General features: G+C 37.9%; 1 long non-coding RNA gene across 1 annotated transcript; it reads left to right on the forward strand.

Moving 5' to 3' along the window:
* The first annotated feature begins 3,549 nt into the window (after positions 1–3,549).
* On the forward strand, positions 3,550–5,122 carry LOC129530312 (uncharacterized). Its single transcript, XR_008675788.2, has 3 exons — positions 3,550–3,752; positions 3,842–3,954; positions 5,081–5,122. It is a non-coding gene; the product is annotated as an uncharacterized lncRNA (long non-coding RNA).
* Positions 5,123–13,000: the final 7,878 nt, after the last annotated feature.

Raw genomic sequence — 13,000 nt, forward strand, 5'->3', positions numbered from 1 at the left:
GAGGGAAAGATTCAGTAAAGAGGGAGTGAAGGTCCATGTCAAAACTTGAATAGATCTTTGAACTCCTTGAAATGTGTACGTAATTTTTGAGGAGATTTTATTAGATTCTCAGTAGTCTTCATGAGATTCTCAAAGGGACCACCAACTCCCAAAGAAAGTAAAATCTAAGCTTCTTAGCATAGCTTACAAAATCTATTATGACCTAGCCTCTGCCTGCTTTCCTAAAATCACCTATCCTCATTCTCTCTCTCTCTCTTCCAACTTTCCTTTTTTTGTTGTGGGCTTCATCTTTGCTAAGTTACCTGCAGATTCCTAAATCATCCGTGGCCTCTCTTGTTTCCGTATCTTTGTACAGGATCCCTCTACCTATAATGACTTATCTCCCTCCCCCTACCCGAGTTCTTTTTACTCTTTAAAACCCAGTGTTCGATATTCCTCTTATATACTCTTGTGTTTCTATTTTAATACTTACATTCTCTCATTATACTCATCTGTTTTCTTACATCTTTTCTGCTAGACTAAAAGGTTCTTGACAGTAACCATTGGATTTGTCTTTGTAGTTCTAGTGCCTAAAGACACCTAATTCTTTATTAACAGAATGAGTAAGTAAATGAATTAATAGTAAAAAAGCTGGGGGTGGGGAGGGGAAGCAAGTTGTGGATACAGTGCCTGATCAACTACCTTCCAGCTTTGGAACTTCCTTCTTCTGAGGACTCATGCACATAACTACTTGAGTTGGAATCAGCTCATGCTCTTTCTAAACTCCTTTTCTCTCTTCTCCTGTAGTTTTGTCATCATTTGCCTTTCTTCTGTCTTGCTGCCCCTATGACACTGCGGGGGGAACATTAATTGTTGGAATATCCCTATATGATTCCTAGAGTTACTTGGGAATTGATACTAGAGAAAAGCTAGTCTAGGAGTTTTAAGAGGTTATGTTGTTGTTATCGTAGCCTAGCTCTGAATTTTCATCTTGTTGAGCCAGGTTTTTCTTTTTTTAAGTGATTTTTTTTTTCCCGGTATCTGCTCTTTAGGGAATCTCTGTTGGTAACCATTTGATCTTGGGAGGGTAGGGACCTTTCAAATAAAGATACTGAGAACTATTTGGTATGGGAAAAGTACATCTATAACAGGCAGACATCAATGTTGACCTATTTTCTGGAGATCAAACTAGAAAAAAGAAAGTATTACATTTAAAATGTACCTAGACTCAGGCCCGGGTTCTTTGTACACTGAGATGCTTATTTTAAGCATATATTGCTTGAAGTGGCCTCATTATGCATTTTGAGGGGCTTCATTTTGGGATTTGATAACTATTAGATTTTTTGGGGAATACTCCTGATCAATGAAGAGTTATTCCATGGTTAGTGTGAAACAGCCCTGATCTTCTGATATTTTCCCAGAGTGTCACCCTAGCAGACCTTCAAGAAGCAGAAATGACATTCAGCCGGTCGAGGGCAGAGAGGCAAGCTCAGGAGCAGCCTCGTGAGAAGCCTGCAGACACTGAAGGGCTTGAGGGGAGCCCTGAGAAGCATGAGACCTAAGCAGTTCCTGCAACAGAAGCTGGGGAGGGCCAGCAGCCCTGGGGCAGGAGTCTGGATGAAGAGGTGAGCTCATTTTTGCTCGCATGTAATGTGCTAAAAGCAGGGTAATTAGTTTGGGGAGTATCTTCTTCACTGGTAGTTCAAAGGCTGTGTTCTACCTTGCAATGGACAACTTACTCAGTATGGCTGTCTTTAGTTTGCAAACCTGCGTGACAAAAATTCAGAGGATGTCGGTCCTTAAATGACCATTTTTTTCTTCTGAGAGTTCACTGATGCTTTTGAATAAATGTCCTTCTAGTCTAAAAGGAGAGGTCATAGTATAACAAAATGCAAATAAAAATATAAGCATATATTGAGTGTTTACTTTTACTCAATACATGCTTACTTTATGCCAGGCACTATTTTAAGTACTTCTCATGTATTAATGCATTTAATCCTCATAACAACTCTCTGAGGTAAATATTACTATTTCTATTTTATATATGAGGAAATTGAATCACAAAGGTTAAGGAATTTGCCTATTTCACATAGCCAAGAAGTGGTTAAGCCAGAGTTTGAACATAGGCAGTCTGACTCCACAGCTTGCTCTCTTAACTACTAGTGTATTGTTTTTCAAACTCTTATAAACCTAAGGGGCTTACACAGCACTCGTGAGTGTCACTGTTGGGAGGGACATTTTGATTTATGTTTCATTTCTCTAGTGGAGTTGGTAGTCAAAGGTATAAGTTTATATTTAGGGTGAACATAACTCCTGGTTTCCCTAAGATGGTTCCAATTACAACTGTTGACTTTGTGTAATTATCATTACCACTCCTTTGTATTCTCAAAAGTGTCCCAGTTTGGACTGATAAATGTTATGGTCACTGTGGTTATAGAAGAAAGGAATCTTCTTGCTTTGACTCTGAATGGCTAGATTCCATAAACTGAAGTTCTATTTTGTATGTTGTTTGTTTTATAAGCTACTATTTATTGAGTACCTATTACCAGGTGTTCTTCTAAGCACCTAACGCAAATTTTCTTAATTTAATCCTCATAATCTTCTCTGAAGAAGGTGTTATCTCTGTTGTATAGATGAGGATGTTATGGCCCAGAGAAGCTAAGTAACTTATTCAAGGTCACAGCTAGTAATGCTGAAGCTAGAATTTGAACAAAGATCTGTCTGACTCCAAATTTACTACATTTTATTGTATATGTCTTTATAAATCACAAAAATGTGTACAATCTCTATGTCATAAATTTAATGTGTAGTAAGGATTTATCTATCTCTGAGTCTTCCATAAACCAAGTTAAGTCTTATTGTTAGGCTCTATCTGTCCTAATTCTCAGGTTAAAAAAAAAAAAAAACCACAATAGACCAGAATTGCTTGAACCCAGGAGGCAGAGGTTGCAGTGAGCCAAGATTGCACCGCTGCACTCCAGCCTGGGCAACAGAGCAAGACTCCATCTCAAAAAAAAGAAAAGAAAAGAGAACAACAACAACAAAACAAAACTACAAAAAGGAAAGTGGGAACTTTAGAAAGTTTCAGTAAGCCTGGTTATGGCAAGGTAGTAGAGTATTCAGAACTCGGTAGGATTATCACATTTGTTCTCTGTTCTCAAGTAATCCCTACATTCTGCTTCTTCATGCTCCTGATCTTTTTGTTTCCCTACATAAACCTTGCCTTTCAGCCCTCCATCTTAAAAAGGCCATCATTCTTATTTTCATTCCAAGATCAAAGGAATTTTTTACATGGTTAATGCTATCTAGTACCCTTTGGTTAATTGATGAATAATTTGCTTGAACTGCTCTCAACATGATGGGATTCTCAGAGTAGGAGTCTAGAAGCTGTTTTTTTTTTCTGTCTAATTAACTAACTTTAGCTTAGTTCATTTATTGAGTACCTATTACCAGGTACTCCATATTGATCATCAACTACTCATAAGCCTCTTAATATAGAAAAAAAACATTTTGTATAAACCTGCTGTCCTTACTCTTTAGATGGACTTGATTTCTAATATCTCATGTTGTGGATTATTTCCAGCCTGTGTGTCATCACCTGAGGTGCCCAGCTCAGCCAGACAAACCCACCACGCCAGCATCTCCTTCTACATCAAGACCCTCACTCTACACCACTTCCCACCTGCTATGGACAAATAGATTTTCAGTCCCTGATTCTGAGAGTTCAAAGACTACCACAAACACTACAACTGCAAAGGAAATGGACAAAAATGGTATGTAGAGCTTCAAAAGACACAGGCCCCTCCACAGTGCACATCCCCCAGATTCTTAAAAGTTCATACTTTATTTTTTCTCTGGCCAGAGAATGAAGAAGCAGATTTGGATGAGCAGTCCTCTAAGAGGCTGTCTGTCCGAGAGAGGAGGTGGCCCAAGGAATGATGAAGAGGCACAGACATCAATTTCTGGTCAAAGGATGTAAGTAGATTGGTCTGTGCTGAGGCATATCGTATTACTCTTGGTCACCATTCTTTCAGTTGAGTTTAAAAGAAAGAGTCCTGCATGGTGCCATGAATCTTGCAGTTTCTCAGGAAGTATTACTGAGGAAAAGAGAAGAAAGACCTAACTAGTGTGGGACTCATTTGGTATGTTCCTGCTAGATTCCCAGTATCTAGTACAGTGCTAAGCACATGGTAGGCACTCAGTAAATAATTGGCAAAGAATTAAAAAACTGGAAATATACAACAGCCATATAAACAAATATAACAAGTGAATAAGCTTGTTGAGTTTTAGTGGTCCTTCCTAATATTCCCTGAATGTCATGTAGTGAGTCAACAATATCTTAATGCCACATATGAGCAGAGATTCTAACTAAATATTGTAGGAGTACTACAGGAAGTTCAAGGAACTTAAAACCTCTAAGTAATACAAGTTCACTTAGTTTTACTGTTTTGGAGAAAAAGTGGAACAAATAACATAAAATAGATGAACTTTGGCTTTAAAATAAAGACAGATATGCCAATGTTTACTAACTACAAATACTCATTCAGTAGTTCCATTCATCCTCTTCCATATCTTGTTCTGTAGCCTCATTCAACCTTGTTATTGGCATTTTAAAGAACAAGTGGCCAATAACTTGGACAAGACGACCCTGCCTACCAATGACTCCTTTGAAAATTGGACACACTTTATTCAGTGAGACAAGAAATGAGACAGTAATAGTCATCCATTATAAATTATTTTTTAGATAAAAATATTTCATTGTTTTAGGGCCAAATTGACTGATAAGTATTGACAAAGATGAAATTAAGTCAGTCTGTCTGTCTGTCTGTCTGTCTGTCTGTCTGTCTGTCTGTCTGTCTGTCTTAAAGATATCCCTTTTCCAACTGTGGTCGATTTGACTTTTTAGACTACAGGTGACATTTCTAAGTTGCCTGCCTGTGATGGCTGTGAAAGGTAGCAGTAACAGAGCATCACTTGGAAGTCAATTCTCATTGCCCATGTTTGAAATGCCAAGATGCATAATTGATGGGATCTGACCTTGTTGTTTTCAAGGATGTCTGTGATGATGAGCCTCTTGATTTTCTTCCCTTTTCTTTTTTAGGAGGATGAAACTGATGGCTCTGAAGAGGTCAAAGAAACATGGGTAAGTGACAAGCCAGTGAGGCATGTCTCTTGAGAGCACAGTCTTGCTCTTGTATGTAATTTTAGTAGAAGAAAGGGCAAGACTTATGCAGATTTTAGTTGAGAGGGAGTTTGGAGATAGACATTCCTCTAAGAGATGGGGCAGGTATTAGTTTGTGGTACTATTTTCTCATGTGGTGTAACATAGCCTGTGCTCTTGAACCAGTTTCCTACATTTTTCTATGCCTGCTGCCAGTCTTTCACACTGTTATAGGATCCATCATTTTCTCTCTTGTGACTATGTCATTGGATTATATGAAGTACTTTGAAATCTTTGAATGAAAAGTGAAGAGTGATACCAGTTCCTTTTTGGATCCACACTAATAGAGAGGGACATAAATGTGGAGAATGTAAAACATCAGACAGTCCCCAAGTCGTTTATATTTGACTTTGAGATAAGATTAAACATCTGGCATCTTATATAACTCTCGCCTTTTAAGGCCTGACATCCAACTCTTCCCTGCAGTGAAAGGCCTAGGTTCAGCTTTTCTGAAGACACTCGAGGCTCCTGTAAGCCACTCAGACATGATTGGTGGTGGTTTTCTTTTCAGTACTGTTTTCCAAGAAGGAAGGAATTTGGTTTTGACTAAATTAATTGAAATACATGTGCTTTTCTATTGAAATTATGTAAAAAGATGACCTTTTGTATCCTACAACTTATTGGAAGTATGTTCTCAGAGTATATTTAATAACCTGTACTGAAAATTAACATCTAACTCATCTTTAGCAGAGAAGATATAAATAATATATTGTCATTGATCTGCCTATATTTTTGTCTAGATCCAAAACAGACAATAGTAGCCTTCCAGAAAGTAGTGCCTTTAATGACTAATGGTGACATAGGTGAGAATTGCCTGCCCTTGGTTGAAGCTGGGGCTACTTCATAAAGGCAATCTATGTGGTGTGGAAATAGTATATAGAGGTTCCTTGGGGCAAGAGTGTGTGCATGTGTGTATGTGTATGAATTACAGAAACTCTTAGTTTCTTCAAGGGGCTTGGAAAGGCTTTTGGAGATAGGAAGACTGAATATAGGAAAGTTCCTTTGGGAAATTATAACTCAAAGCATATATAACTTAGGAAATATAACTCAGAGGATCTGAGTTATAGATTATAGAGTACTGAAATGGAACATTATCCATACAGAATTACGTAGGCCATTTAAATCCGGGGAATTGCAAAAGGGAAGGCTTTGTTGTCATATAAGAATGTCTTTTGCCAGTGAAAATTCTATTCTCTACTTTTCTAAACTCCTTGGCACTGGAAAATCCTAGCCTAGAGGGTACCAAGCAAGGAAAATTAAGATGATCTTGATGCAGTACTTCCTAGGGAATTTTACTTTAGGACTGTTGACTTGAAAGTATGAAGAAAAGCAGAGACTGTTGCAGTTTGATGTGAAAGGCATTTGTCAGACTAAAAAATACTCCACACATCCAATTGCATAAGGCATCTACTAGTGTTTACCATGTGTCAAGAAAACAACAATGTGAATCAAAAAGAATAAACAGCCCATTATCTGTGGACTGGTATATTTGAATTTATGCAGATAAGCTAAGGTTGCTATAAGAAATATATTCCAAGTGCCAATCTCCAGCCTCGCCAATAGTGCAAGAAGAAAGGCCGATAATGAATCAGCATAGGGTGAGGCATCCTTTTTGTAAAAGTGTTATATTTGCTTGTTTCATTTCTTTCAGTTAAATTCTTAACTTTTTTTCTCCCTTGAGCGCTCTCTCCTAATGCTAGCAGGCATGATGCCATTATCTGTGTGGGCCTACAGAGCCACATGCCTGGTCATGGCCTAGTGTAAATTCCTACATTTCTATTTCAAGACAATCAGTAGTATCTTATGATCACCTCTCTACCCCAGCTCCATTTTCATCCTTCAGGCAGTACAGTTGACTCAGCTCTGCAACAACAAATGAGCCAGTTAAAGCAGAGGGCATTCTATTGAAATGGTGCTATTAGCTAATCAGCATGGATACAGTTGAGAAGCCAGGGCAGCTCTTTCCCTTCTTGGTTTTTAGTTCAATAAAACTATATGTGCTATTGAGGTCATGCTGGCTTCCTTCTCTTCCCTAGTCCACTCCTTAAGAATGATAATATCTATTATTTTTAAAGTTCTCTCTTCCCAAGACTCTAATATCTTGGTTTTTTTAAACTGAAATATAATTTACAATTAATGCACAGATTTTAAATATACTGTTTGCTGGGTTTTGACACTTGTATGTACCAGTATAACCACTACCCAAATCAAGATATAGAACTTTTCCATCACCTTAAAATGTTTCATCATTAATGCTCAAGAATAAGCGATACTAATCTATGGTGATAGAAATCAGAAGAGTGGTTGCCTCTCAGGACAGAGAATTGAATGGAAAAGATAGAAATCAACCAGCAGTAATATTTTATGTTTTTTTTTTTGACACAGGGTCTTGCTCTTTCACCCAGGCTGGAGTGCAGTGGTGTAGTCATGGCCCACTGCGGCCTCAACCTCCCAGGTTCAAGTGAGCCTACTACCTCAGCATCCCAAGTAGCTGGGACTACAGGCACAAACCACCACACCCAGCTAATTTTTGGAGTTTTTCTAGAGATTGGGTTTCACCACGTTGCCCAGGCTGGTCTCGAACTCCTGGGCTCAAACAATCCTCCTGCCTTGGCCTCCCAAAATGTTGGGATTATAGGCATGAGCCACAATGCCCAGCCAGTAATATTTAATTTTAATGGTAGAAAGGAAGCTTCAATGGTTATTATCTTTATCTTATGCCTCCAGTCAGAGTTAGCCCTAAATGATTCAAAATATCTATGGTTTTTCCCCCCTTCTTAAAGATTTCAAAAGAAGATTGTTTAATACTTCACTTGTGACAGTGACACAATATGGTTTAATAGCAGTGACAACAACGTGGTTTAAGACCTTTCTGCTGTTTAAACTAAATCTCTGTTGAGGTCATTGAAGTTCATTTCATTTTTTATATACCAAGAAAAATGTAACCAACATTTATATACAGGTAAGATTTATGGCCAGGAATGGCCATAATGTTTGCTATCAATAGAATATTTGGTCAGGGAAATGCAAATCAAAACCACAATGAAATAGATCATCTGACCTGTTAGAATGGCTGTTATCAAAAAGACAAAAAATTACAAAACCTAGTGAGGATATAGAGAAAAAGAAACTCTTAATACGCTATTGGTGGGAATATAAATTAATTTAGCCATTATGGAAAACAGTATGGAGGTTCCTCAAAAACTAAAAATTGAACTACCGTATGATTCAGCAGTCCCACTACTGGGTATTTATCCAGAGGAAAGAAAAACAGTGTATGAAAGAGATGACGCTCTCTGGTGGTCTAGTGGTTAGGATTTGGTGCTTTCGCTCTCTCGCTCTTGCTCTCTCTCTCTCTCTCTCTCTCTGTCATTCTCACTCTCTGTCTTTCAAAGAGATATCTGCACCCCTATGTTTATTGCAGCACTATTCACAATAGCCAGGATATGGAATCAACTTAAATGTCCATTAACAGATGAACAGATTAATTATATGTGGTATATGTACATAGTGGAATACTATTTAGCCATAAAGAAAAATGAAATTATGTCATTCACAGCAACATGAATGATCCTGGAAGCCATTATGTTAGGGGAAATAAGTCAGTCACAGAAAAATAAATACCTCATGTTCTCTCTCATATGTAGGATCTTAAAAAGTGGAGCTCATAGAAGTAAAGAGTAGGATTGTGGTTACTGGAGTCTGGAAAAGGGAGACAGTCAGAGGTTGGTTAACAGATATAAAATTACAAGTAGGGGGAATAAGTTCTAGTGTTCTATAGCACTAAAGGGTGAATATAGTTAATGATAATTTATTGTATATTTTCAAATAGCTAGAAGAGAGGATTTTGAATGTTCCTAACATAAATTATTTTTGATGCTAGATATGCTGATTACCTTGATTTGATCATTACATATTGCATATATGTATTGAAATATCACTTTGTACCACATAAATATGTACTATTATAATGCATCAATTTAAAATTTTTAAAAAGAGAGTATGTGATAGACTAGTCATGCATTGCTATGCTGGGAACAGCAAGGAACATGCTTAGAAGGCTGGGGACCCTACTTAAGCCCAACACAGTGCATAGTTTTAGTCTGAACCCATCTCCACTGGTAAATCCATGAACCAGTGAAACTAGCAATTAATATATAAAATTGACATCTTAGCACCTCCTTGACAGATGTGTTTAAAAACAATTCTGTTTTGTTTATCCACATTAGGTATATGACAGTCTCTGAGAATCTTAATAGATCCCTTGTCTTTCTAAATGAAAAATAATCTGCATCTTAATTTGAGGAATAGGGTTATTCTAATTATATCTGAAAATGCTTTTATATTCAGCAGTGTGTTTGTTGTTTTCTTTACTATAGTAGTAATCACATAGAATGTTTGCCCTGGAGGGAACAAGCATAGGTACGCCACAGAAGATAATGACCTTTTGGATTATTTCCATCTTTTTTTACCTGCATCTTTGGCCTGGATTCCATTTTCTTTACATTGAGTTTCATCTGTTGCTTTCTTACTGTTTTCCCTGTTTGTTCTGGAGCTGTTTTCCAAGCCAATCCTGTTGTATAATTGAATTTATCACTAGAGGGCACAAGTGGTCAACAGAAAAGATGTTGGTGAACAGGCAGAATGGTGCCCTAAAGAAGCTGAGCAGAAGACAAATTGCTTTTGTTTTTAAGGAATTGTTGAAGGACCCGGTTCAATGTAGTAAAGGTACTTGCCTCCCAACTTTTGGTATCATAGGATTGGAAGAGGATCTAGAGATATCTTGGATTAGGAACCAATTTTATGGTTAAGAAGACTGAGGCTCAGAGAAATTAAGAATTATTTGGGCATGACATCTCTGCTAGGTGAGCAACCTGTACCTTTTTTCAGGGAACCCCTTTGTTTGACTGTAGTGAAGCAAACCTGAAATTAGGACTTACATCCTTTTCTATTCCCTATTCATCCATTTGTTTTTTTTTACTCAGCAGGCTACATGTTCGAATTGACTTGCTAGTAGCATCTCACCTCCTTGAGTGAAGGAACATCTTCTTGAAGGACAACTTAAAAGCCTACTCAGAGTATCAAGATTCAGTGGGTAGAGCATCAGCATTCTTCTGCTATCCTTGACATAGGTGGGTAGTTATGCATGTCAGGAAGTAAGACTTTTCATACTTTTCTTTTCCCCTAGAATCTCTTTTGCTTTTAGATAAATCAGGTGGCACTCAATCTGAACAAAATCACTGAAACCTTACCCTCAAAGTTAGCAATGTAGCTGTCCCCATCCAGAATGCAATCAGTAGGTCTGGATTACTAATCATCCCTCAAAACTCATTGGTAAAGGAGATAGTGTTAAAGAGTTACTAAATTATAGATATCAAGGTACCTGCCTTAGATAACTGGGGGTATGCTCTTGGAGAGATCTGTTGGTAAAAGTCTTCTAAAAGAGTTAAGCTATTAAATGCAAGGTTTTCAAACTAAATGAAAGAACACAATTGGAATTTGCTAGCAGAGCTGAGTTTTGAACTTTAACAGAAAATAAATGCCATAGAAATAAATAGAAATATACCAAAAGCCACTAAATGCATTTTCCATTTTGTCCTGCCTTCACTTTTGTAAGCATCTTAATTCAACAAGTGCTTTTAAGCGCCAATTATGATCAAGCACTTTTCTAGATTCTGGGGATGCAACAATGAACAAACAACCCTGCTCTTATGGAATTTACATTCTAGTGGGGGAGACAGACAACATAAATATGTAAAGTAAATACTATGTTAAAAGGTGATACATGCTATGGAAAAACCATATAGAGTAGGCTAAGGAGGAATCAGAAGTGCCAACATGGAAGGAGGTTGACATTATAAGTAGGGTGGTCAGGATTGGCCTTACTGAGAAAATATGATTTAAGCCTAGTCTTAAAGGAAGCAAGGTGGGAAACTATGTGGACATGTAGGGGTAGAGTGTTATGGGCAGAGGGAATTGCAATTGCAAAGACCCTAAGATAGGTGTCTGGCATGCTTGAGAACAGATTAAAAAAAAACCAGTGTGGCTAGAGTGGAATGTGCAAGAAGGCCAAATGGCATAGACTGATAAGTTATTATAAGAACTTTGGCTTTTATAGTTTTGAGCAGAACAGTGACATGATTATACTTATGTTTTAAAGGATTACTGCCTGCTATTTTGGAGAATGTACTCTGGGAGGACATTAGTGGAAGCAGGGACATCAGTTAGGAGGCCATTATAATACAGTAATCCAGGAGAAAACTGACGGTGGTTTGTACCAAGATAATAGCAGGCAGTAAAGATGCTGAGAAGTTGTCATATTCAGGATATATATTGAAGTTAGAACCAATGAGATTTGCTGTTTTCCTGGATATCAGGTGAGAAAACAGAAGGTCAAGGTTGACACTAAGACTTTTTAGCTAAGGCAACTAAAAGCATGGAATTTTATTAATTGAGATGGAGAATACTATAAGAAGAATACAGAATACATTTGGTGGGGGAAAAGTAGACATTTGGTTTTGGTTTTAGAATTGTTAAATCTAATAGGTCTAATTGACATATTTCCACATGGAAATGTCAAGAGGACAGTTAGATGTAGGAATCTGCAATTCAGGTTTGAGGGCCAGGATGGAACTACATCTTGGATATCAGTAAACCTAAAGATTGGATTTTAAAACCATGAGATTGAATGTGACCACGAAGAGAATGAATGTAGACAGAGAAGAGGCCGAAAGAGCCCTGGAGCACTCTGAAATTCAAAGTGAGGAGAAGGGGAAGAATCAGCAAAGGAAACTGAGCAATCCTGGTACCTGACCCTGAGAATATGGATGCAGTTTCCCCCTTTTTCCAAAAAGAAATCAAACAAAACACATGAAACAATAGGCAGTTTTATCATTGTTCTTATTTTACCTTTTTTTTTTTCAAGGGCTATTTCCCATGAAATCTGCTCAGTCTGTTTATAAATGGGCCGTGCAATGGTATAGGAGAGCTGGACATTCCAGGGCATCTTCTGGTGTCTTTTGAACTAGAAATTGCTTCCTTTCTGCAACCTTGTCTAGAGGCCTTTGAAGTCCAGGGATGTCATAAGACTCTTCTTACTATATCAGAGGGATTCTATTAATTACTATGTCTGCAAATGATCTGTTAACTTACCTCTTGGTCTCCTTTGCCAAATTTTCTTCAGCTCTATTACATCTTTGAATAACTGTCACTTCAATTTCAGTTAAGAAGACTCTTGGGGATAGCCGTGGTGGCTCACACCTGTAATCCTAGCACTTTAGGAGGCCGAGGCAGATGGACCACTTGAGGTCAGGAGTTCGAGACCAGCCTGGTCAACAGCGAAACCCCATCTCTACTAAAAATACAAAAATTAGCTGGGTGTGATGGCGCCCACCTGTAATCCCAGCTACTCAGGAGGCTGAGGCTTGAGAATCACTTGAACCCGGGAGGCGGAGGTTGCAGTGAGCCAAGATCGCACCACTGCACATCAGCCTGGGCAACAGAGCAAGACCCTATCCCCCCCAAAAAAAGAAGACTCTTGGAAAAACTTTTATTAGAAATAAAACAACACCTAAAATGTGTTACTGTATATTAAAATTTGATTTCTCTGGGGTGGCTAGAATGACAGTTATAGACTAAATTTAAAGCTAAAAAATACTTTAAAGGCCACCTAGTTAACACTGTCATTTTAAAGTTAACAGCTGAGGCCCAGGAGATTAAGTACCTTGCTAGTGTCACATAGTTGTAGTCCTAGTGCACAGCTGTTGCACTACCTTCCAAATTTGTATCTTTATATCTGTT

Source organism: Gorilla gorilla, chromosome Y (assembly GCF_029281585.2).
Source record: "Gorilla gorilla gorilla isolate KB3781 chromosome Y, NHGRI_mGorGor1-v2.1_pri, whole genome shotgun sequence".
NCBI lineage: Eukaryota > Metazoa > Chordata > Mammalia > Primates > Hominidae > Gorilla > Gorilla gorilla.